We start from the raw sequence: 5,000 nt of genomic DNA on the forward strand, positions 1-5,000 counted from the left end.
GTGCGAAAACCTGAAAAAAATGACTAAGTCCAACTTGGTCTACCAGTGGTAGGCTCGAAAAGTTGAAAAAAAATGACTAAGTCCAACTTGGTCTACCAGTGGTAGGCTCGAAAAGTCGAAAAAATGACTAAGTCCAACTTGGTCTACCAGTGGTAGGCTCGAAAAGTCGAAAAAATGACTAAGTCCAACTTCGTCTACCAGTGGTAGGCTCGAAAAGTCGAAAAAATGACTAAGTCCAACTTGGTCTACCAGTGGTAGGCTCGAAAAGTCGAAAAAATGACTAAGTCCAACTTGGTCTACCAGTGGTAACTCTGAAAAGTCGAAAAAATGACTAAGTCCAACTTGGTCTACCAGTGGTAGCTCTGAAAAGTCGAAAAAATGACTAAGTCCAACTTGGTCTACCAGTGGTAGCTCTGAAAAGTCGAAAAAATGACTAAGTCCAACTTGGTCTACCAGTGGTAGCTCTGAAAAGTCGAAAAAATGACTAAGTCCAACTTGGTCTACCAGTGGTAGCTCTGAAAAGTCGAAAAAATGACTAAGTCCAACTTGGTCTACCAGTGGTAGGCTCGAAAAGTTGAAAAAATAACTAAGTCCAACTTGGTCTACCAGTGGTAGCTCTGAAAAGTCGAAAAAATGACTAAGTCCAACTTGGTCTACCAGTGGTAGGCTCGAAAAGTCGAAAAAATGACTAAGTCCAACTTGGTCTACCAGTGGTAGGCTCGAAAAGTTGAAAAAATGACTAAGTCCCATTTGGTCTACCAGTGGTAGCTCTGAAAAGTCGAAAAAATGACTAAGTCCAACTTGGTCTACCAGTGGTAGGCTCGAAAAGTTGAAAAAATGACTAAGTCCAACTTGGTCTACCAGTGGTAGCTCTGAAAAGTCGAAAAAATGACTAAGTCCAACTTGGTCTACCAGTGGTAGGCTCGAAAAGTTGAAAAAATAACTAAGTCCAACTTGGTCTACCAGTGGTAGCTCTGAAAAGTCGAAAAAATGACTAAGTCCAACTTGGTCTACCAGTGGTAGGCCCGAAAAAGCTGAAAAAATGACTAAGTCCAACTTGGTCTACCAGTGGTAGGCTCGAAAAGTTGAAAAAATGACTAAGTCCCATTTGGTCTACCAGTGGTAGCTCTGAAAAGTCGAAAAAATGACTAAGTCCAACTTGGTCTACCAGTGGTAGGCTCGAAAAGTCGAAAAAATGACTAAGTCCAACTTGGTCTACCAGTGGTAGGCTCGAAAAGTTGAAAAAATGACTAAGTCCAACTTGGTCTACCAGTGGTAGGCCCGAAAAAGCTGAAAAAATGACTAAGTCCCACTCGGTCTACCAGTGGTAGGTCGAAAAAGTGCGAAATTTTTCTAAGTCCCCACTTTTGGTCTACCATTTCACGCCAAAAACTAGTGAGGGTGGCGAGCTCCAGGATTTCTGACCCCCTTCGCCCGACTCCCTTGCCCGACGAAGGTGCACTCCGGTCGGCCTCGGAGCGAGTTCGCCCGCGCTCTGGAGGATTTTTCGTCGGGGGGTTTTTCAAAGGGGTGCCGTCGGACTGTTGAGGAGAGTGGCAATGACTAGGGGTCCAAGCACTGGAGATGATTCTCCATTCATTTCTAAGCATGGCAGAGCTTAAATAAAGCCCCAATAATGGTTCCAAAGTGGATTTTTGGACACTATAACACGGACCCGATCCTACCCGACCAAGAAGCTCCGCAGGTCGGCCTCCGTCCCGCCCCCCGCCCCCCAGGCGGTACGGAGGAAAAACCAAACTTCCAGAGACGGTTCCAGGGGGGGTATCTCTTTCATTATTTTGACCCGATCGAATGGACTACCGAGCCCGCCTGGGTAGGCAACCGCGCGGCCCTCCGTGGCCACTGTGCGCGGTGCGTTCCTACCCGACCCAGCGGGTTAGCCTCCAGGGGGGTCCTCCGTCAGGGGGAGGACCTTTCCGAACCTATCCGAGGGAGTCGTAGACGGCCCGTCTATATCTCAATCTGCCCTACACGATAACCGGTCGGCCCGGAGCCGTCGGACTCGGATGCCTCGGTGGTCCTCGCGTCCAACCGAGCTCCAGCACCCGGCTTCAAAAAGCTCCGGACCCCCGGTTTCGGAACGAGCGTTTCCTTGTTATCCCCGAAGCAAGCGGGAACTCGCGCAGCGGAGTTGCCACACTAATTTCCACTGGGAGCAATGAGGGGTGAGCTCGGACGAGCCTCTCCGCCCGTCCCCCCCTCCCCGGGGGGTCCTTCGGACGGTACGGGGCCGATCCCTCTCCCCTCTAAGAACCAATGGTTTTTTCTGTGACAAAAACCACTCGCAGCAACCTGGTTGATCCTGCCAGTAACATATGCTTGTCTCAAAGATTAAGCCATGCAGGTCTAAGTGCACACGGAAGGTACAGTGAAACTGCGAATGGCTCATTAAATCAGTTATGGTTCCTTTGATCGCTCCACACGTTACTCGGATAACTGTGGTAATTCCAGAGCTAATACATGCAAACGAGCGCTGACCGGTCCTCTCTCGGGGGGGCCGGGATGCGTGCATTTATCAGACCCAAAACCCACCCGGGGGGACCCGCGAGGGTTTCCCCCGGCCCTTTGGTGACTCTAGATAACCTCGGGTCGATCGCGCGCCCACCGCGGCGGCGACGTCTCATTCGAATGTCTGCCCTATCAGCTGTCGATGGTAGCATAGGGGGCTACCATGGTGACCACGGGTAACGGGGAATCAGGGTTCGATTCCGGAGAGGGAGCCTGAGAAATGGCTACCACATCCAAGGAAGGCAGCAGGCGCGCAAATTACCCATTACCGACACGGTGAGGTAGTGACGAAAAATAACGATGCAGGTCTCTTTCGAGGCCCTGTAATCGGAATGAACGTATCCTAAACACATGGGTGAGGACCCATTGGAGGGCAAGTCTGGTGCCAGCAGCCGCGGTAATTCCAGCTCCAATAGCGTATATTAAATTTGCTGCAGTTAAAAAGCTCGTAGTTGGACTTCGGGAGTGGGCTGGCGGTCCGCCGCGAGGCGAGCTACCGCCTGTCCCAGACCCTGCCTCCCGGCGCCCCCCGGATGCCCTTGGTTGGGTGTCCGGTCCTCAGGGGTCCGGAGCGTTTACTTTGAAAAAATCAGAGTGTTCAAAGCGGGCACCAAACTCGCCTGAATGCCTGAGCTAGGAATAATGGAATAGGACTCCGGTTCTATTTTGTGGGTTTCCTGAACCAGGGCCATGATTAAGAGGGACGGCCGGGGGCATTCGTATTGCGCCGCTAGAGGTGAAATTCTTGGACCGGCGCAAGACGGACGAAAGCGAAAGCATTTGCCAAGAATGTTTTCATTAATCAAGAACGAAAGTCGGAGGTTCGAAGACGATCAGATACCGTCGTAGTTCCGACCGTAAACTATGCCGACCCGCGATCCGGCGGCGTTATTCCCATGACCCGCCGGGCAGCGTGCGGGGAAACCAGAGTCTTTGGGTTCCGGGGGGAGTATGGTTGCAAAACTGAAACTTAAAGGAATTGACGGAAGGGCACCACCAGGAGTGGAGCCTGCGGCTTAATTTGACTCAACACGGGGAACCTCACCCGGCCCGGACACGGAAAGGATTGACAGACTGATGGCTCTTTCTCGATTCTGTGGGTGGTGGTGCATGGCCGTTCTTAGTTGGTGGAGTGATTTGTCTGGTTAATTCCGATAACGAACGAGATTCCTTCGTGCTAAATAGTTACGCGGCCCCCCGCGGTCGCGGTTAACTTCTTAGAGGGACCAGTGGCGTATAGCCACGCGAGATGGAGCAATAACAGGTCTGTGATGCCCTTAGATGTCCGGGGCTGCACGCGCGCCACAATGGCCGGGCCAGCGTGTGCCTACCCTACGCCGAGAGGCGCGGGTAATCCGCTTAAACCCGTTCGTGACGGGGATTGGGGATTGCAATTATTCCCCATGAACGAGGAATTCCCAGTAAGTGCGGGTCATCAGCTCGCGCTGATTAAGTCCCTGCCCTTTGTACACACCGCCCGTCGCTACTACCGATTGGATGGTTATGTGAGGTCCTCGGATCGGCCACGCCGGGGCTCCTTCGCGGGGCCTTGGTGCTGTGCTGAAAAGTCGATCGAACTTGATCATCTAGAGGAAGTAAAAGTCGTAACAAGGTTTCCGTAGGTGAACCTGCGGAAGGATCATTACCGGGACTTGGGTTGGTAGTGTCTCCCAGTAGGCGCGACTCCCATTTCCACAAACAAAAAATGTTCAAGCCACGGCCCGACGTTGGGAACTACAGGGATTCCCTTCGGCCTTTTAATGACTTGATCGAAAAACGGTGTCCTGAGCAAAAAACGTGTTTTACGGCCAAAGGGAGACGGGTACCTGGCCCCCGAAGTCCGTCTGCGGGGTTTCTTACTCCGGAGGCGGCTCGGCGGCGCGGTTTGATGACCCCGAGTTCGCTTAGGCGTTCCGGGGCGCCCGTACCCGCGGCTGCCGTAAAACATTATTTCAAACCGTCACTTTTTGTGTCTGTTGGTTACATGGCTTCGAAACAAAAACAACCATAAAGAGTACAACTCTTAGCGGTGGATCACTTGGCTCGTGCGTCGATGAAGAACGCAGCCAGCTGCGAGAACTAATGTGAATTGCAGGACACATTGATCATCGACACTTTGAACGCACATTGCGGCCCCGGGTCAATCCCGGGGCCACGCCTGTCTGAGGGTCGCTATTCCAATCTATCGGACCTTTTCGTTCCGTCTCCCTCTTCCCTCCGGGGAAGAGTTAAGAGACGGTTCGAGGGGACCGCGGCTGGAGGTTCGCAGGTGCCCGATCCGAGGCGCCTTCGTCTTCCTAAAAGCAGACTCGGTCAGGTTCCCTTCTCGTTCGGGACTCGACAAAAGCCGCTCGACGGGCTTGATCGCGGGGGAAAAGACTTTCGTCCACCCCTCTCGCCTTCGTCTCCGTTGCCCAGCGATGGGTCTCGGAGGCCGGCTTTCCACACACCGTCCTCTACCGTTCCTCGTT

At 52.7% G+C, this 5,000-nt stretch overlaps 2 non-coding genes across 2 annotated transcripts; both read left to right on the forward strand.

Annotated features, from left to right (window-relative positions):
• Positions 1-2,310: 2,310 nt before the first annotated feature.
• LOC125787091 (18S ribosomal RNA) lies at positions 2,311-4,174 on the forward strand. The gene has a single exon (XR_007429009.1). It is a non-coding gene; the product is annotated as an 18S ribosomal RNA (ribosomal RNA).
• A 373-nt stretch (positions 4,175-4,547) lies between these two features.
• LOC125787100 (5.8S ribosomal RNA) lies at positions 4,548-4,701 on the forward strand. Its single transcript, XR_007429018.1, has one exon. It is a non-coding gene; the product is annotated as a 5.8S ribosomal RNA (ribosomal RNA).
• Positions 4,702-5,000: the final 299 nt, after the last annotated feature.

Source organism: Astyanax mexicanus, chromosome 22, assembly GCF_023375975.1.
Source record: "Astyanax mexicanus isolate ESR-SI-001 chromosome 22, AstMex3_surface, whole genome shotgun sequence".
Taxonomy (NCBI): domain Eukaryota; kingdom Metazoa; phylum Chordata; class Actinopteri; order Characiformes; family Acestrorhamphidae; genus Astyanax; species Astyanax mexicanus.